The 21677-nt window shown below is 37.7% G+C and overlaps 1 protein-coding gene across 3 annotated transcripts in view; it reads left to right on the top strand.

The window, feature by feature from the left end:
- The first annotated feature begins 15787 nt into the window (after positions 1-15787).
- The window catches only part of RAB27B (RAB27B, member RAS oncogene family), a 75500-nt gene continuing 69610 nt past the window's right edge, over positions 15788-21677 (top strand). The window contains exon 1 of one of the 3 annotated variants that reach the window (XM_072606002.1): positions 15788-15871. The gene's annotated coding sequence lies outside the window, so the exon portion shown is untranslated. Of the gene's footprint in view, positions 16242-21677 lie in introns of all 3 variants that reach the window. The other 2 variants (XM_072606000.1, XM_072606001.1) reach the window with 2 other exon arrangements.

Here is a 21677-nt window from a genome sequence, read left to right as displayed (position 1 = left end):
CATTTCTATTAAATTCATTTTCACTGTAGTCATGCTGTATTGAAGAATTAAAATGAATGGGAGAAATCATATAACAAACCAAAATGCAATACATACACACACACACACACACACACACACACACACACACACAAATGATTTGCCACATTCTGCAATTGGATTCCATAGTTCTTTCTCCGAATGTGGAAGGCATTTTGCCTTAGTAGACCACTGGGAGTTTTTTTTAAGTCCTTGCATTGCAATGAAATTCCAGGTCTACCAGAAAAAACTTGCACACTGTGGTCATTGCTGTGCACAAAGTTCTCCTGGTTCTGCTCCTTTCACTCAGCATCAGATCATATAAGTTTTTCCAGGCCTCTCTGAAGTCTTCCTGTTTATCATTTCTTATAGCACAATAGTATTCCATTACATTCATATACCATAATTTATTCAGCCATTCCCCAATTGATGGGCATCCCCTTGATTTCCAGGTTTTAGCCACCACAAAGAGTGCTGCTGTAAATATTTTTGTACATGTGGGACCCTTTCCCATTTTTATGATCTCTTGGGGATACAGTCCTAGAAATGGTGTTGCTGGGTCAAAGGCTATGCACATTTTTGTAGCCCTTTGGGCATAGTTCCAAATTGCTCTCCAGAATGGTTGGATCAGCTCACAGCTCCACCAACAGTGTATTAGTGTTCCAACTCTCCCACATCCTCTCCAACATTTATTATCTTCCTGTTCTGTGATGTTTGCCAATCCGATAGGTGTGATGTGGTACCTCAGAGGTGTTTTGATTTGCATCTCTCTAATCAAAAGTGATTTAAAGCATTTTTTCATATGACTATGGATATCTTTAATTTCTCCCTCTGAAAATTGTCTGTTCATATCCTTTGACCGTTTATCAATTGGGGAATGACTTGTATTTTTGTACATTTGACTCAGTTCTCTATATATTCTGGAAAAGAGGCCATTATCACCAACATTAGTTGTAAAAATTGTTTGCCAGTTTTCTACATCCCTCCAAATCTTGGTTGCTTTGAGTTTGGTTGTGCAAAAACTTTTCAGTTTGATGTAATCAGAATTATCCATCTTGCATTTCATAATGCTTTCTATCTCTTCTTTAGTCAAAAATTCTTCCCTTCTCCATAAATCTGATAAATACACTATTCCTTGCTCCACCAATTTGTCCATAGTATCAATCTGTATATCTAGATTGTGTACCCATTTGGATTTTATTCTTGTGTATGGTGTCAGGCATTGGTCTATGCCTAGTTTCCACCACAGTTTTATTCAGTTTTCCCAGCAATTTTTGTCCAAGTGAGTTCTTATCCCAGAAGCTGGGGTCCTCAGGTTTATCAAACAGTAGATTGCTACATTCATTGTCTACTGTGTCTAGTGTCTGGCATATTCCACTTGTCTACCCTTCTGTTTCTTAGCTAGTACCAAGTGGTTTTGATAATTGCTGCTTTATAATACAATTTGAGATCTGATAGCGCTAGGCCACTTTCCTTAGCATTTCTTGTCATTAGTCCCCTTGATATTCTGGAACTTTTGTTTTTCCAGATGAATTTTGATACTATTTTTTCCAGCTCTAGAAAATAATTATCTGATAATTTAATAGGTATGGCACTAAGTAAATTAATTTAGACAGAATTGTCATTTTTATTATATTGGATCAGCCTACCCATGAGCAACTGATGTTTTTCCACTTACTTAGATCTGACTTTATTTGTGTGAAAAGTATCTTGTAGTTGTGTTCATATAGTCCCTGGGTTTGTTTTGGCAAATAAACTCCTAAATATTTTATAGTGTCTACCTTAGCTTTAAATGGGATTTCTCTTTCTATCTCTTGCTGTTGGGCTGTGTTACTAATATGTAGAAATGCAGAAGATTTGTGTGGGTTTATTTTGTAACCTGCAACTTTGCCAAAGTTGTTTATTATTTCAAGTAGATTTTTACTTGAATCTCTGGGATCTTCTAAGTATATCATCATATCATCTGCAAAGAGTAATAACAGTTTCTTCTTGGCCTATTCTAATTCCTTCAATTTCTTTACCTTATCTAATTGCTATAGCTAACATTTCTAGGACCATATTGAATAATAGTGGTGATATTGGACATTCTTGTTTCACCCCTGATCTTATTGAAAATGCATCTAGCTTATCACCATTGCATATAATGCTTGCAGAAGGTTTTAGGGAGATACTTCTTATTATTTTCTGGAAAGTTCCCTTTATTCTTATGCTCTCCAATGTTTTTAACAGGAATGGGTGTTGTATTTTATCAAAAGCTTTTTCTGCATCTATTGAGATAATCATGTGATTTATGTTAGTTTTGTTGTTGATATGGTCGATAATGTTAATAGTTTTCTTAATATTGAACCAGCCCTCTATTCCTGGTATGAATCTTACCTGATCATAATGTATTATTCTTGTGATAAGTTGCAGTATTAATTTTGCTAAAATCTTATTTAAAATTTTTGCTTCTATATTCATTAGAGAAATTGGTCTACAATTTTCTTTCTCTGTTTTGTCTCTTCCTGGTTTAGGTACAAAACCATATTTGTATCATAGAAAGAATTTGGGAAGACTCTTTCTTCCCCAGTTTTCAAAAATAGTCTATATAGCATTGGAATTAACTGTTCTTTAAATGTTTGATAGAATTCATTTTTAAATCCATCCATCCCTGGAGATTTTTTCCTAGGGAGTTCATTGATGGCTTGTTCAATTTCTTTTTCTGAGATGGGGTTATTTAAGGATTCAACTTCCTCTTCTGTTAATCTGGACAATCAATTGAAAGAATAAGCATAGGCAAAGAGGAAACAAAAGAATCACTTTTTTGCATTTGATATGACCATATAAATACAGAGGCTGAAGAGTCAACTAAAAAAATCAACTGAAGCAATTAATAACTTCAGCTATTCTTTTTCATCTTTCTTTCCAACGATGTCATCATCTTAGGTGTTTATTTCATATAATTATGATGAATTTGGGCACAAATCTTAGCTACCCCTCTACACTCTGCATCTCAACAGGAATATTTTCATGTTATAGTACATTGAATCCATCTCAGGAAACTTTACCTCAAATACACTGTTTGAGCAACTCTGTCATATTGATGATTTTTCATATCATATCAGGCTTTCCCTCCCATTGAAACATATAAATTGTTTGACCAAATAGGAATCATTTTCAGGATGGCAAATTTTATTTACTTTATTTGCAGTATATTAAAAATTGTCCTTAAAGGTTAAAGTGAAATCAATTATCTTCCCTTTTCAGACTTTTCTATATGTTCTCCACATTTCTAGAGAATCCACGGATCCAAGAATATACTTGACTATACCTAAATTTACAACTAAGAAAAATAACCATCAGTAATCATACATACAGGGTCTTATAGAGAAAATAAATTTAAGAGACTGAACATCCATAGAAAATATGCAAAAATTCACAGATGTGTTTTAAATGAGTGAAAACATGAGGAAAACTTCAGAGATGTGATAGGGATTAGGTAAGACAAAGATAACACAATTTTTGCTACATTTCAGTATTGCTTCAAAACTAGCTTTTTAAAGAAAAAGTGCTAGATTAAACAGTATAAAAGTTCAATTTACCTTTTTATGAGTTTCATTTTACTAGGTAATTTGAATATTGTAATGCTTGACTGTTCACGTAAAATACCGGCCTTACTATGTTTGGGTACCACTGAAACCTATCAACTCATTGGGAACGAACCATCAGACTAGTCACTGAAGGATAAATCTTCGTGTTTTAGCATTCCACTGGCTACTTTGTTTATGGTCTCTGTTCTTTCTGAATCACTCTAATCATGTGTTTTATTTCACCCACCTTACCTGCCTCAAGAAATTTGTTGTTTAGTTGTTTCTGCCTCTTCGTGACACCATTTGGGGTTTTCTTGACAGAGATTGAAATGGTTTGCCACTTCCTTACATAACTCATTTCATAGATAAGGAAAGGGCAAAGAGTGTTAAATGACTTTCCCAGAGTCACACAGCCAGTAAGTGTCTAAGGCCAGATTTGAACTCAGAAAGATGAGTCGTCCTGACTCCAGGCTTGATACTTTACCCCCTGTACCACATAAGGTAAATAAGTAATTCTGTCTTCTAAAAAGAAAAATGAAAAGCAAAGAAAAATAAATAAATAAACTGAGTGCTAAGATTTACTTTTTTTGGTCGACTAGCTAACAGCCACACACACTGATGTTAGAAAGGAAAGTAAATCTTGAGAGTCTACCACAGGCAGTTTGCAGACAAAGAAATCAAAGCTATCTATAGTCATATAAAAATTATTTGAATCACTATTAATTATAGAAATACAAATTAAAACAACTCTGAGGTACCACCTCATACTTATCAGATTGGCTAATATGACAAAGAAAGGAAAATAATGGATGTTGGAGGGTATGTGAGAAAACTGGGACACTAATGGACTGTTGGTGGGGTTGTGAACTGATCCAACCATTCTGAAGAACAATTTGGAATTATGCCCAAAGGACTAGAAAAATGTGCATACCCTTTGATCCAGCAATACCACTGCTAGGGCTATATCCCAAAGACATTCAAAAGCAAAAAAAAAGGGAAAAGGACCTGCTTGTACAAAAATACTTATAGTATCTCTTTCTGTGATGGCTAAGAATTGAAAGTCAAAAGGATGCCTATCAATTGGAGAATGGCTAAACAAGCTGTAGCACATGATTGTCATGGAATATTATAGTGCTAAGAAATGACCAGCAGGATGAATTCTGAAAAACTTGGAAAGACTTACATGAATTGATGCAAAGTGAAGTGAACCATTGTACATATTAAGAACAATATTGTTCGATAAAGAATTGTGAATGACTTAGCTATTCTCAACAATACAGTGATCTAGGACAATCCTAAGGGACTAACGATGAAGTATACTATCCACCCCCAGAGAAAGAACTGGATATTGTTTGAATACAGACTGAAAAATCATGCTATTTTTTACTTTCTCTCAATTTTTTCTTTTGTGTCTTCTTGTACAAAATGACTAATATGGAAATGTTTTGCATGATTTCATATGTATAACCTATATCTGATTTCTTACTGCCTCAGGGAGAGGTGGGGAGGGAAAGAGAGAGGGAGAGATAGAATTTGGAACTCAAAACTTAAAAAAAAATGTTAAAAAATTGTTTTAATATGTAATTTGAGGAAATTGGACAGATAGACAGACAGATAGATAGATCAGAACAAAGTTTCTTTCGAATTAATCAATTATTTACCCTTCAGTTCTGCAACTTTTGGAGTGACAGATCATAAAGAAGTTGCTGTGATCCAACTGCAGTGTGTGGCTGTTCTAAATGACAGATGTTGGTGGGTGGTAATGATTCAGATGCTACTTATTTTCACAGTCAGCTCAATGTGAAAGATTGTAATGTCTCGGGTGCCATTTTTCCACATTTGAATTGAACGCTAAGGTATAGTGGGCTATATTACCAACCAAGAATGTTTTGAGACATGACAGCAGATGTGGAATATGTAATCAGTCTCCCAAAGGGATTGATTTTAAAAAAGACAGCACTCATTTATACGTATAATTTCTGATGTATGTCTTGTCTGTCTCTCATTTCTGAGGATAGTCAGCCTCCAAATATTATTTCCTGGCTTATAGAAAGTTACAACATAGAAATGCAGCTAAAGCACAATTAGATTATGGTAGCTGACAAAGATTACTCTATCAGTCAAAATCCAAAAATGGCTGTATTTCATTCTCAGAAAAGAAGAGCATGAGGATATTCTTTAATTAATCTGAGGCTTTTAAAGAAATGCTTTATTGTTGACTTAGTTTTTTTTTTATATTACTGTAACTTCCCCAAGGCCTCCCTAAGAAACTTAGTTGGCATATTAACAAATTAACAAGTTGCATCTGAGCAAAGTAAATCAACATCTTGATCATGTCTGACAGCATAGACCTCATTTTTCACCAAATACTCTAATACGTCTTTGGCTCTCTTTGGAAGGAGGTATACCTCACCATCATTTCTTGGAAAATCACAATTGGTTACTGAGTTGATCAGAATTCTTTTGCCTTCATTGTTGTTTTCCTTTATATTATTGTTATCATTCTGTAAACTGTTCTCCTGATTCTGTTTATTTCACTCTGAATCAACTTCTACAAGTCTTTCCAAGTTTCCTTAAATTCTTTATATTTGTTATTTCTTATTTTATATTTTATAATATTTATTATTTTATAATATTCATATGCTACAGTTTGTTCAAACATTTCCTAGCCAGTAGACCATCCACCCAAGTTTTTACTACCATTAATATTTTAGTATATATAGGATCTTTCCCTCTATTTTTAAGTTCTATTTACCAAATACAGTAGTGGTATTGCTAAGCCAAAGAGGATGCGCAGTTTACCATGGCTCAAACAATAGCACATTAGTGTATTTACCTTTCTTATAGTCACTCCAACATTTTTCATTTGCCAACTCACACCATCTTTAAAAAATATAAGGTAGAGCATCAGTTGTTTGAATTTGTGTATTTGTGTCTAAAAGTAGCCATCTTTCAGTGGAGGGGAGGAAAAAGCAAGAAGTTACATATTAACTTTATTATATATTTAAAAGGATGAGCAAGTTGTACATTAAAAAAGAATCTGCAATTTTCTTATACTGCAATTAGTAATTTGGAGCATTCTTTCAAAAGGTTGTTGATCATTTTATTGATTCTGTTTATTCAAAGCTTTTGATCATTTAATAATGAGAAAATCACGTTTATTCTGATATATCTATATTAATTTCCTATATATCTTGGTTATCAGATTTGTATTAGACATATTTACTGCAAAGATTTTTTTCTCAAACATTTCCATTTTTATCCTGGATACATTGACTTTGACTATGCAAAACCTTTGTAATTTTATGCAATGTAATTTGTTTATTTTATTTCTTATATCACCTGTATTTCTTGTTTAGTTAAGGAGTCTCACCAGTTATGATTGTACAAGATACCTTATTCCATTCTTCTCTAATTTTTTAGTGGTGTGGCCTTTTACATTTAGATCACACATAAAATTGGAGATTATTGTGATACATGGTATAAAATGAAGTCTAAAATTTAATTTTGCCAAACTGCTATTCATTTTCCTCAACAGTCAAAGGCTATTTACTCCAGTAGATATGTTCTTGGACTTACTTGTAGAACACTCTTCTAACATACATTTAATTGATTGCCTTTTTATTTTTAAAATTAGTATCAACTAATGTTAATTATTCAAATACTCAAAGGACCCAATTGATGGGGATCTCTGCAATTTCCAGTTCTTTGCCACCACAAAGAGAGCTGCTTTAAACAACCCATTCACATTCAAAGTTATAATTACTATTTGTGAACTTCCCTCCCTCTTATTTTTTCTCACTATTTTCTTTCTGTCTTTCTTTTTACCCTATCCTTGTTTACCCTATCTCTATCCCTATTTACCCTATCTTTTTACCTTACCTTATCTTTTCCTCTCACTATTCCACTCCATTCTTTTTTAGATCAAGTATCCATTAAGAATTTGTTGTCCAGTTTTTCTTGTTACTTTTTGCCCAATAGTGAGTCTTTATTCAAACAGTTGGGGTGTTTGGTTTATCAGACAAAGCTATTTGACTCACTTACATCTGTGTGTTTTGTAATTAATGAGTTCTACTGATCAGCTTTTTTTTTTTTAAAGCAGTACCAGATATTTTGATGATTATTGCTTTAGATTGTAGTTTGAAATCCAGTACTGGTAGACCTTTCTCCTTTACACTTTTTTTTCATTATTTCCCTTGAGATTCTTGACTTTTCATTCCTCTATATTAATTTCATTATACATTTTTTTCTAGTTCTTTAAAGTAATACTTTAGTATGAGCCCTAAGATTTGTGTTATGTCCCATTCTTTATAGCAGTACTCTAATACTGTAGCATTATGGTACAGTGGACATGGGAGCTAGATCTGGAGGCAACGCATCTGGGTTGGAATCCTATTTCTGCCACTTTGTGACAGACTAAGTGACCTTGGGCATGTCATCTAACTTCTCTGTACTTTAGTTTCCTAGTCTATTAAATGAAGTGCTTAGACTAAATGGCCTGAAAAGACTCTTCCATTATTCTAAGTCTATATCCCTGTGAACCTATTATTATTGTCTCCAGAGTTCAGCATACATAGTTCCAATTTTACCTAGGGCAAATGAACCACCTTCTTTCTGAGTCCAAACTAAACAATGGAAAAGCATGTCCTCCTCCTCCAAATTATTTAGGTGGTTCTGACAAAAGCATATGTTGGACCTACATTATTTGAATTCTTACTTCAATACTTAATATCCCTATCCAAAGTATAATCCTGACTTTCCAGAAATAATCATTGTAGATACAGGATCAGCAGAACAGGAATGAATCAATTGCTTGTGCTAGCAATGTGATTTCCAAATGTTTTAATTTATCATCATGATTGAATGATTTAGTTTTCATATTGTTTTTCAAAAGGTGTAGACTATAGAACTTATAGGGGGCAGCTAGGTGGTACAGTGGATAGAGCACTGAGTCTGGAGTCAGGAACACTTATCTTCCTGAATTCAAAACTAGCTTCAGACACTTACTAGATGTGTGGTCCTGGGAAAGTCACTTTGCCCTGTTTGCCTCAGTTTTCTCATCTGTAAAATGAGCTGGAGAAGGAACTGGCAAGCCACTCCAGTATCTTCGCCCAGACAACCCCAGATGGGGTCACGAAGAGTTAGATGTGACTAAAACAACTGAAAAACAACAATAGAGCTTGTAGTGGCAAGATCATAGATTTAAACTGGGAGAAACCGAGATATTATCTAGTCTAACCCCCTCAGATTGTTTGTTTCTTTAATGGATCTGTGATGTCACTAATGCATATTCCCTCTAACAGTGCGGATTGCAAGCCACACATCTATGTCCACGTTCTCCCAAAGATTCTCCAGAGGATATGCTCAATGTATTGGAGGACCTGTTTTGGGTCTTTTTTTTTTATAGTGTAGGTTCCAGTTCAACAGTGGGAAAACAGTAGTGGATAGAGCATGGGCCATGGAACTAGGAAACCTGGATACATGGACCAATCATTTACTTTTTCTGATAGTCAGTTTCCTCATCTGAAAAAGGGAACAGAGTAGTGCCTATAGTGCCTAAATAACAAGGTTGCTTTTTGTGAGATTTAAATAGAATACTGTATACAAAATGATTTGCAACCTTAAAGTATTGTATCAATGCCCACTTTTATCCCTCCTTCTTGCTACATCACCAAGTCAGCTCCTTTTCACTGATCTAGGTCCTCCCCTCCATGGTCACAGATCACAACCCTGCTATGGAGAGTTGCTGTAGCTAATATGAGCATCACCCGGTGACCACAGTGATTATACTCTTCTCCAAATTTAGTGAGGCCAATCTTTTTGTGACAAACATGCAGCCCATCCCCAGACATATACTTGAAGGAAGCCCTTTGCACTCCCATGGCATAGTCTATGAGAACCCAAAGATACCTTCACACCACCGTGAGGCATTGGAAGAGAAACTTCGTTAGAATATGGCCTCATACAAACATAACAAGGTTTATTATTTCCAGCTGACCCAAAGTGGAGCATTGGAGTAGAAGAGTCATTTAAAGGATGAGCTGGCCATATCGCACATTCTGCAGATTTAGACTCCCTAACCACCAACTAATCAACAAGGATTTAAGGATGAGGATTTTGCTTGCAAAATGCTCATAGAAATTCTGTTTTCTTTTTTAAAAGATCATCTCTACCCTGACCCCTGAAACTATATGGGTGCTCTGCTTATAGACAGAATCATTACACACCAGCATGGAGGGTAGACCCCTTCCTAACTTTACTCCCTTTCACAAACTGTTATTTTACACATTACACTTCTCCTGAATCCATGCTTTATCACTTGCCGTCCTCCATGCCTAGAGAGCTCTCCCTCCTTTCTTCTGCTTCCTGGCTTCCCCAGCTTTCTTCAAGGATCACCTTCTGCACTAGGTATCTCTAACTCTCCTCCACTGCTGGTGTATTCCCTCTGAGATTATTTCCCATTTACCCTGGGTAGATACATGCATATCTTAGATGTAATAATTATTCTCATATTGTCTCCATCGTTGGACTGTGAGTTTCTTAAGGGCAACGATCATGTCTTGTTCTTTCTTTTTATCCCTAGGTCTTGTGCAGTATCTGGCATAAGTAGGACTTAAATACTTGGTGGTTATCTGAACAGGATAATAACTGGGTAGTCAGATGGCTTAGCAAACAGAGCGAGTGCAAAGATCTGTGGGGAAACCTCCATATTTTTACAATAGACATCACTTGGGAGGAAAAGATTAAACACATATGTTCACCCATTTGCACAACCTACATAGGAAACACCCAAAACAAACTATCTTCACCTTACAGATGTTGAGACTAAAAGAATTTTGAGAAAACATTATGATTACCCAAAGTCCTGCATACAAATTTCTAGCCAGACCCAGCCTTACAGATAGAAATCAGAAACAGGTCTCCTGATGCAGACATGCCAACATGCTCCAAATCATGTGTTTATGAGGAAAGTCACTGAAGCATGAATTCTTCTAAAAGCTAATCTCTGAAAGTAGTAAGAGAAATTGGCAGGGATGATTCTAGCCCTGGGAACTTGGTCTTGTGACATGTAGTCATGCCGTGCCTACTTTGGGGTTTCCTCTAGTTGGGGAAGGATTGATAGTTGGTTTTTTTATGATTAGATGGACTTGATCACAAATGACCTGAAACTGGAGGCACACTCAAGAATGGCTCCCTAATCTTGTTGTCAGTTGATATTTTCCTCAAGATTTTTAATGACAATCTTTCTCACATAATCATGTTTGTGTCACAGGACTTTAGACAATCGACAATCATATGAAGCATTTACCATGCTAGGTACTAGAGATACCCTTGAGATAATGTAGAAATCAAAGTAGATAAAATAGTCATCTTAGCCTCTTGTCCTCTGGGTTTTCCATTGATTTTGGAAGATTCTTTAGCACCTTGTTATCTGCAGCCTCTAAGTTTTCTTAGAAGCTTCACTTCATGCCTATAACAGTCTTCCTTTCCCAGCCTATCCACATCTTCCCTTCCCATCATTCTTAAATGTCCCTAAATGATTCTCCTTCAGACTTGCTTCCTGAAGTCTCACCTGGGTAGCTTGCTACCAGGCCCATACTGCTATCATGGAATGTAATTATTGCAAAGGAACTTAAGATATCTGGCATTCAATGCCCTTAATATAGTTTTCATCATCCCTCACTTAATCAATTAACCAACCAGTTGTTCTTATACTATAAAATCTCTATAGTACTTTTTCTATTGAAATGGGTATCTGAGTGTATCACAGTATCTCCTTAAATAGCTGTCTATATCAGTGTTGTCTGGATTGCAAACTCATTGAGGACAAGTATTGGGTAGAATTATTTTACTTTACATGAAATCATGTTAAAGGGAGGTTTTTAATAAGGTGATTAAGTTATGTCACTGTCTTGTTTTCACAGATTCCTCATTTTTAAAAATAATCAATGTTACTGCCTTTTCTTTTTTATTATTATTAATTTATTTGTTTTCAGTTTTCTACAATCACTTCCAAAAATCTTAGATTTTTTCCCCTCCCCCTCACTGAGACAGCATGCAATCTGATATGGGTTCTACACATACATTCTTATTAAACACATTTTCACATTAGTCATGTTGCATAGAAGAATTAAAATGAATGGGAAAAACCCAAACAAAACAAAACATAACACAAGAGAAAATTTTCTGCTTCATTTTCATTCCAATTTCATAGTTCTTTCTCTGAATGTGGATATTGCTTCTAGGACTGTATCCCAAAGAAATCATAAAAATGGGAAAGGGTCCCATGTATACCAAAATATTTATAGCAGCTCCCTTTGTGGTGGTCAAGAACTGGAAATCAAGGAAATGCCCATCAACTGGGGAATGCCTGAACAAGGCATATGAATGTAATGGAATACTATTGTGCTTTAAGAAATGATGAACAGGAAGACTTCAGAGAAGCCTGGAAGGACTTATATGAACTGATGCTGAGTGAAAGGAGCAGGACCAGGGGATCATTGTACATGGCAACAACCACAGTGTGTGAGGAATTTTTCTGGTAGACTTAGCCTCTCACAGCAATATAAGGACCTAAAACAGTCCCAAAAGATTCTTCAGGCAAAATGTTACTGTCTTGTCAAAATGTAGACTTAATACCCATTGCTCTAAGGGCATCGTTCTTCACAAATGCCACTACTGGCTCTACCTTGCCACCCCTCTGCTGAAAAAGCAGGGTTTTATCAAAACAAAGCAAAATAAAACCTAAGAATTCTCTCATCAGTCTCTCTAGTTCCCTACACTCTCTGTGCCAATGGGAACATACCTGGCTCCTTGTGCAGAATCTAAAGATCAGGAATGGGGTAGGTAACTCTAGGTAAGTCACTGACTTTGTTTTATCACCTTTGAATGCTGACACATTCTGTAATATCAACATATATGAGAATAAAAATGTGTCATAATCACAATGGCAGGGAATTTTTTTTTCTGTTAGCAAAAATTGAATTATATATCTAGGTAGTGAATACAGTCACTATATCATCTTAAACTAAATACCTTGGAGAAAACAATAGAGCAATTTATTCCAGGTGTACTTTTCTTCTGACATTTATTTAGTCCCGCATTTGGAAACTCAAAACACATTCACGCTCACTTTGTCACAGGTCCCCAGTGGATACATCTATTACTGTAATAGCTAAATGTTGATTCTTGATATAATAAATGGATGCATGAATGAAAACACAATATTAAAGAGTTATTATGTGCTGACACTGTCCTAAATGATAGGGAAATAAATATGAAAAAATCTTTCCCTCAAAGTGCTTACATTCTAATTGGGAGAGAGGGTGAGGCCAAGAAAAATGTTATGGTCAAAGGTTTAGAGGTTGAAGGGACTTTAGGGATCAGCTAGTTTACCTCCCCCAATGCTCTTATTTTTATCATTGAGAAAACTAAGACCCAGAGAGAGCAAATGAAATGGTCTAAGTTATACATACAGGTGGCAGAGTTGGAATTTAAACCCAGGTCCTCTGACTCCAAATTAAATGACCTTTCCACTGCATCTGGATGTGAAAAACATGTAAATGTATGCAAATAGTACTTTTATAGAATGATAGAGTCATAGATTTAGACCTGTAAGTGACGTTAGATACATTCTAGTTCAATATCTTTATTTCACAGGTGAAATTGATGCCCATTCCATGGACTCATAGGTAGTAGGTGGCAGAGCTGACATTTAAACTCAGGTTGCCTGGCTCTAAACCTTCCTTCTATTATATCTGTTGTGAGATTTTACTGCTACAGGAGAAGTGGAATGACTTGAGAATGTGTTAGGAGAAATTCTAAAGTCTTCCATTACACAAAGGACTTTTCTATACCAATTACTGATAAAGCTACACTCTTTGAAATGACTCACAGCTATTCTTTCCCTTCTTTCTCTCCTTCCCTCTTCCAATTGTGGGCAAAACTGGGGCATGGGATGAGGAGGGAGAGGTGAGAAGCATGACAGAATGTTAGAACTGAAAAGAAACTTAAGAGACACTGCAGTGAATGCTCTCATTTGACACATGGGGCAGGGGAAATGAAGTCTAAACATCTCCAAAGAGGGATGCATCAAGTAATCTACAGGATACATTTTATACACCAACAGTTGGAAGATGGAGATTGGAGACCCACTCTCACTAAACAACTGATCACAGGGTGTGTGATCTCAAACAAAGCCTCCACCCCTTTCATTAGGGGTGGCCAGAGAGGAGATCTAGCATGCAGGGTATATGTAAGCTGGGCGTGAGTGAGGAAATTTTCCCAACTGTGCCTGAGCAACTGTTGTAGGCATCCATTCTGAGTAGCCAGACAATGACTGACACAGGATGAGAAAGAGTAGTAGCAAATCCAGGGATATCTTTCTACTGCTCCTGCTACCAGTGCCATTGCCCTGCCTCTTCCTTGCCAGGACCAAGTAGCATTTAACCTCTAACTTTGTCACCCCCTAAGAAATTAGAAATTTATATATTAACTCATTTTTTGGTATGCATGAAGGTATATATTTGTACTCCCTTGCCTGGGTAACCTGGTCCCCTGCCCCACTTGATTTACATCTTTTCTAACCTAAGATCACAAACCCACTCTTTCTGCTTTTTTATTCTCTGATCTCACTCCATTTACTCAGGCTGCCAGATCTTCAGACATTACCTTACCTTCCAGCATGATCCCAGTTCCCAGTCTTACTCCCCCTACACAGGCAGTCTGGTTCTAAGACCTTACGACCCAATCCTATGCTCTCCTTACCCAGGGACCATTTAAAATAATATTTTCATTTATATTTATTTAAAATAAATTGAGGCATGGTATCTTTGATAAGATCTTTAAGATATCATTCATTTCATCTTTTAAAAATCTCTAATCATTTTATAATGTACATAACATATGGGTATAGTAGTATCTGTAAAGCAACTTCATTGTGACTTCATTGTTATAGGAAACTTTTTGGTGAGGAAACTCCCTCTACCAAAGCGAGCTGATGTCTTCTCCAAAACTTATAATCTTACCAAGTTGCTTAGAGCACTTAGAAGTTAAGTGACTTGACTAGGGTCATACCATCGGTAAGTGGCAGAAGTGGGACTTGAAATCAGATTTTCCTGGACTGGAGCCAGCGGTCCATGCCCTATGTCATTCTGACTCTTTTATACATTAATAATAAAACACTGGCCATTGACACAGGATCAACATTTTTTTAGACTAAGAGGGAGATGTGATTAACAATAAAGGAAGTCTGGGGATCTTTGCCTACAGAAGAAATGGACAGACCTGTTTGGAAGTCACGTAGCTTCTATCCCAGGTCTCCTAAAATTCAGTCTCATACCCTTTCTGCTACTGCCCTAGATACAATGTTGCTTCACATTCGTTTGTTGATTCATTTTGGCCTCATACTTAATTCTGCTTCCACTCCCCAAATGGATCATGGGGATAGAGGGTGTAGAAATAACAAGGGAAGCAGGATCTAAGACCTCCTAGCCACTCTTCCTCCTCAACTTCCTCTCCCTTTCTCCCCCTCCGTTCTTCCCCCTCTTCTTTCCTCCCCTCTCCTCCCTCCTCCTCCTCTTCCTTCACCCTGGGGCAATGGCTCTGTGGTTAAGTCTATTAGACACACCTAAACCAAGTGAAAATCAAGGAAACCAATCAGACTGCATTGTCAACTGTGATGCCAAAGACCTCCTTTGTCCTTCCTTTCAAAAATGTGTATTTTATTTATTTATTTTGCCAAGTTGATTCCATTAACTGGCTGTGGGGGTTTCATCTAGAGTAGACACACACAGCCTTAGCCAGGTTCCATTACCATCTGCAGAACAGAGTTTTAGCAAACACAGGTACAAATATTTACTCAAAGTACCAGAAGTCTTGTAATAATTTACGTGTTAGATCGCTTTGGCATTAGCCTTTGTTATTATTAACCAAACTTGTGAGATGTCTGCAGGAAGCAGGGCTTGGGCTGTGCATAGCGATAGCCTCAGGACTCTCAACTTTAACAAAGCTTAAGTCCCTTTCCTCCTTTTCACCCCGACCCTTCCTCTGCCCCCTAACCCTAACCCTCCCTCCCCGTAGCTAAGGCTCTTTGGGGAATACTGTGGTTTGGAAGCGTTTCCCTCCAGTGCCCAGGGCCCTAGAAAGAAGCGGCTGCGTAAACGCAGAAGATAAACGACCAGGATCCAGCCGTGTGCTAAGACTTGCTGCTGGAGAATTCCGCCAGCAGCCGCCGAGCGAGTTGTCTTTCCAGGCAGCTGAGTCACAAACCAGATTTGCCGGAGGTGAGTTCCTCATATCCTCGTTAAGGCTCTGGAGGCACGCCTTCTTTCCATACAAACCTTTCAGATAGAAGCTGCTTCAGCCGACTTCAAGGGGGTGGGTGGTGCCACCGGAGAACTGCAACTGCCAGTCTTGCCGGACGGGGTCTGGGAGAGAAAGGCAGAGGGCACCTCGGGATTCAAAAAGAGGGTACCTCTTTCCCCCACACACCCCCTATGACTGTCGCTTGCTAAACACCCAGTTCTGCTTTCTACTGCCGCGGTCGCACCCCGAGAAGCTGCACAGCTGGGACACCTCTGGCTGAAGGGAGAGGGAGCCGGCTGGGAAACCCGACACCCAACCCTCGGCAAGCCAAGGAAACTTCGCACGCTGGTGAGTTGGGGAAGCCGAGCGGCCGCCGGCAGGCAGTGATGGCTGGAATGCGCTTCCCCCGCTCAGTGTAGACGCGTCGGCCAGCTCGGTAGCCGGCTAGGGAGGAAGTGAGACGTGGAGACCGAGGTGCTGTGGGCCTGCAAAGAAGCAGACAGCTGCTGGGGTTTGTGCTTTCTCAGGCTTGGCGTGGCAGCCTGGAGACGCGCGGTTTCCAGCCCTAGTCCGACAGGGAGAAGGCGTTGGCATGCAGGGCACGCAGCAGCTGGAAACTTACTTGGAGGCTTTTGTGGGATATTTGCATTTGAAACAGCTGGATTTGTTTAGTTCCTTTTTTTACAGTAGTGTAATGCCAACTTCTTTCAGCTTGGTGGGATGTCAGTTAGAAATAACATGTTTCTGATCTGATCTTTAGAGAGAAAATGAGATTGCCTAAGGCAAAAGAGTCCAGTTGAACCTTTCACTAGGTTCAGAAAACTCAGGAGTAATATTTATTTCCCACTTAAAAAAAAAAAAACTTATTTGCTTTTGTTTTGAACTAAATTTGGCATCTTTTATTTTGATTCAAGGGGTCACAAGGTATTAAGCTTCATTCAAAGGATTTCTCAATCACAATATTGGGAGTCTGAAACCTAAGGATGTCCATGCTAAGGAAATGCTCAGTTTAAAAGGCAGAGAATGTGTCAATGAAAGCAACTTCTGATAAATGCCTGCTACCTGAGAGCACAGAGCCAGCTGTTTCTGTCCAGAGCTAAAATTAGTTGCATGACCCTGCAGGTGCTTGTAAGAGATGTCATCAGGCCAAAAAGGAAGCTCTGTGCCTTTAGTGTTATGGACAAGAGAACTGACATATAGGTCATTCACATCTGAGTAGCAGAGTCCCCTTTCCCTCAGGGTGCAGTTTGTCAGCCTAAAGTAGTACTCAGTATGAGTCAGATTTTGATGATCTAAACTTTGAAAAGTGATAGATGAAAGCTTTTTAACCAATCAATGCTGGATTTTACAGCTCTGTATTTTGGGACATGAGTTTATTGTACTAGCAAGCTGTGACATTGGTAAGCTAGTCATCACCCATAAATCATAACAAAGCTATTTTAAGGCCAAGTAGAATGGGCGAAATGATAACTAGCTTCATGCCATTTATGGCATTTGCCCCCAAACAGTTGTTCATATTCCGTAAATGTTTTCTCCTCCTCTCCATGAGATCAGGCCTCCCTGCTGCAAAAAGGAGAATCCTATAGAGCTGAAAACATATTCCATTCATGGCTGAATAATTTAATATTAATAAGCTTTTTTGCTTGCTAAAATATACTATGCACACTGCACTTGAGTTTTTACATCATTGCTTTCAAAAGGAGCACAAAGCAATTTCCAGAAGAAACTGGATGAGCCTGTTCTAGTAGTTGCCAAGGAGGGATAAAAGGAAACTGTCAAAAACCTGAGCAAATGACAATTCCTCCTTCTCATCAGTTTTTTCCCCACCCCTTGGACCCAAACATGTTTGACTTGACAGAAAAGGAAACCTTTTGGAAACGGATATTTCTTCTCTGCAACTTAAGTCATTTGAGCAAATGCAAAGTTAATTTGCAATGTTGTCCTAAGATTTGCTTTTTCTGGTTTAATGAACTATTTGGGAAAGTGGAAGTGGCCTGAAAAAAATACTGAAAAAAAATCTGCTTATTTTTAATGTTCAAACAGGGAGACTTCTGCTGAATTTCATTAATCTAAATACTAGTTTACTTGACCCAGATTCTGCAACAAAATGTTAAGAGATTGATAATGCAAGTGGGAGGGTTCTGATCTGGATTAATCTAGTTCTTTGAGTTTATTGGCTAAAGATCTGATATTTTAGCAGTAGTACAAGATAGATGGCTATTATAGCACTGCCTTAGGGAAATAAAGAGAGAAAAAACAGAGAAAGTATAAAAACAGTCCTTTGCAGTAGTGATGATATATGGTACAATGGTTAGAACCCTGGGCTTGGAATCAGGAAGACCAGAGTTCAAATATGACCTCAGGCACTTACTAGCCATGTGACCCTGGACAAGTCACTTACCCTCTGTGTTAGTTTCTTCTACTGTATGATAGGGATAATTATAGCACTTATATCTCAAGGTTGTCATGAGGATCAAATGAGAAAATATTTGTAAAAGTGCTTAGCAAAGTGGATGATTAGTAAATACTAGTTTTCTTCACCTCTTAAAGGAAAGTGGCCCTGTCTTCACCGTTAGGTAAGCTTACAAACTCATAATGTAGAAACCTAAAAGAGATGATAATAAGATTCTGTCTGCACCATGCCAAAAAAGCCAGTACAAGAAGGCAGCAATCCCAAACCCATTAGTTCAGTCACCTTAGTCCTATAACTGGTCAATTAGTGGAAAGCAAATCCATCAAGTTCATTGTCAGTTTTAATATAGGTGTGGCAGGTAAAGGATCAGGTACTGTCAACATGAAATGCTGACTGCCAAATCAAGAATAATCCAAATGTGAAAGAAAAGAAAGGGAGTCAGCTAAAGAAACCAACTTGATTTCATGATGAACATAAATTTTAAAAGAACAATGTAGTGAAGTTGGAAGGGGAGGCATGTGATTAAAGATGAATTTTAAAAAATGGCACTAATTTATGAGGATAAAGTCAGGCAATAGAAAACTAGGAATGACATGAGGTTCAGAAGCATGCTAAAGGCAGCAACAAAAGGGACTTGGGGGTGTTCATCGAAAGAAGATGTATAAGGAAGGTCTCTTGGGTAGTGGAATGCTGACTTTGGAATCAAAGGACCTGGGTTAGAATCCTGACTTTATTATCTTGTCTATGTGGTGTTAGCCAAATCGATTCATCTCTGGGCTTTTTTTTTTTTTCACAAGTAGAGCCAGAAGGTTGGACTAGATGACCAGACCAGCTCTTAACCTTTGATTCTAAGCTTATCACTTAGCCCAATGACAAAAAAAAAAGAACTTCTTAACTCTCATTTTGTTTCAGTCTTTTTTCTGATTGAACAATGATCATGGAACAATGAGATCAAAGATTCAGAGTTGAAAAAGAACTTCAGAGGCCATCTGGTCCAAACCCATCATTTTACAGATGAGGAAATATTAGCTCAGAGAAGTTAAGTGATTTGCCCAGTCACACATGTAGTGTCATAGCTGGGATTTGAACCTTCAACTTTAGACCTAGTATTCTTTTTGTTTTTCCATACTAACTTTCAGAGTGGAAAGGCAAGAACATCCTTAATAAGAAATTAAAACTCATAGCAGATGAAAGTAATAAGAGAACATGTATTCACTTTAAATAGGTCTAAGTTACATTAAAGAATTTTGAAAGAATTTGCAGATGTGAGGAGAGGCACCTATGAATAATCTCTGAGAAATCACAGGGAAAGGGAAAAGTGTCAGAATTCTGAAAAAATTCCCAACTTTTCATAAAGAACAAATATAGATTCTGATAACTATAGACTAGTCAATTTCATATTGATGTCTGGTAAAATCCTACATGAGAGACTACTAAACATAATGTTGGTTAGTCTTTTAGCAAGATGATCGTGATCATTGGAAACCAGCATGGTTTCACAAGAAAAAGTTATCTAAAATTAACCAAATATAAAAAAGAAATTAATTTACTGAACTGATAGTTCAAAAGAATACCATGGTTTATCTTGATCTCAGTAAGGCATTTATCATAATGGCTCATGATACTTTTGTGGACAAAATGGACTAGATAATTATTTAGTTAGATACATTTCCAACTAGCTGAATAAACACATGCAAAGAATATTAATTAATGGATCCATGTAAACCTAGAGGTAAGATCCTCCAGTCATACTTCTGGTACTATTTTTGGCCCTGTACTATTCATCATTTTTATCAGTGAATTGGCGTCAGGAAGGGAGCTGAAGTGTACAAGACAATATAGCCCTGAAGGTAGCTGTCTGATCCATCCCCCACTCAGTCTTTGAAATCATTTTCTTGAGGTGAAGGTCTGCCCCAGGAAAGAGTACAAAGGCAATTGTGATAGCATGACTTGTAGAACCCAGAACAAAAGCTGATCCTGCCAATCCAAGCAGGTTAAGGTGAGAAAATAATGGTGCCAAGAGAGTGGGTGAATAGAAGCAAGACATGAAACTAGGCAGTCAGACTGGGAAAGCCTAACCAGGGATTATCAAAAGTAAAAATCAAGGAGAAAGCAAGGAAATATGTGATAGTGACTTTTGCAGATGATGAAATTAGAGACCTAGAAAGCAGTGGAGTTGGAAACAATAGTATAGCTGTGAGCTGAGCATGGATCACCTTGAGCATTGTGGGAATTTAATGGAATGATTATGCCAGTTGGATCCAGTGATGCATTGGTGAGCTGAAAGGAGCTATACTTCTAGTAGAACATCAAGGATTGATAGGATGGCAGTACTAGGCTTCTTAAACCAAAGGATTTTCTGAAAAGAAGATGGGGCATGTCTGAGGAGAGGATTCCTACTCCTTGAGAGGTGAACTCCCTCCCACTCACTTCTGCATCTTTTGGTCTTCATTGTCTCTTCCCCAAGAAGGAATCGTGGAGGAGAGTGGGGAGTCTAAGAGCTGACGAAGGAATTAAAATATCGAAGGTATACTTATCAGGTTCGTGCATGATTCATAGCTGGCAAGGGTAGCTGGTATGCTGAGTGACAGAATCAGAATTATCTTGATAGCCCAGAAAAATTAACCAAACCCAACAAGATTTCATTTAACATTATAAATGAAAAGTCAAGTTTTTATATTCAAAAATCAGTTTCACCCACAGGATGAGAGGTACCTAGCTTGATAGCTGTTCATGTGACAGAGACTTAAGGGTTTGATTTTACCTTAACTCCATATGAGGCAAAAATTGAATGTGGCTGGGAAGAGAGCTAATGTCACCTTTATCACACAGCCACTGCCTTGGTCCAGGTCCCTATCACCTGTCACCTGGACTATTGCAGTGCCCTCCTCATTGGTCTCCCCCAAGTCTCTTCCTGCTAAATTCCACTCTATCATCCACCCAGCTACCAAAGGGATTTTCATAAAGCACAGACCTGACTATGTCACTCCCTTATTCAGTAAACTCCAGTAGCTCCCTTTGGCATCCAGAGTCAAATATCCAATCCTCTGTTTAGTTTTTAAAGTCCTTCACAAGCTGCCCCTTACCTGTCTCTCCAATTTCATACATTCTCCCTCTTCTCACATTCTTCAACCCAGACAGGCTGGCCTTCTTTCTCTTCTTCATATTTGGCATTCTGTCTCATCTCGATGTCTTTGCAGTGGCCATCCTCTGTACCTGGGATACTTTCCCCCATGACCTTCATCTCATACAGTCCCTCATTTCCTGCAAGATGCAGCTCAAGCCCTACCCCTTGTACTAAACCTTTACTGATTTTCTCCAAATCCTAGTGTTTTCTCTCCCTAATTACCTCATAATTCATTTTATGTTAT

This window comes from Notamacropus eugenii, chromosome 4 (assembly GCF_028372415.1).
Source record: "Notamacropus eugenii isolate mMacEug1 chromosome 4, mMacEug1.pri_v2, whole genome shotgun sequence".
Classification (NCBI taxonomy): domain Eukaryota; kingdom Metazoa; phylum Chordata; class Mammalia; order Diprotodontia; family Macropodidae; genus Notamacropus; species Notamacropus eugenii.
The sequence above is the reverse complement of the archived record's forward strand: the minus strand, read 5'-3'. Positions and strand labels throughout refer to the sequence as shown.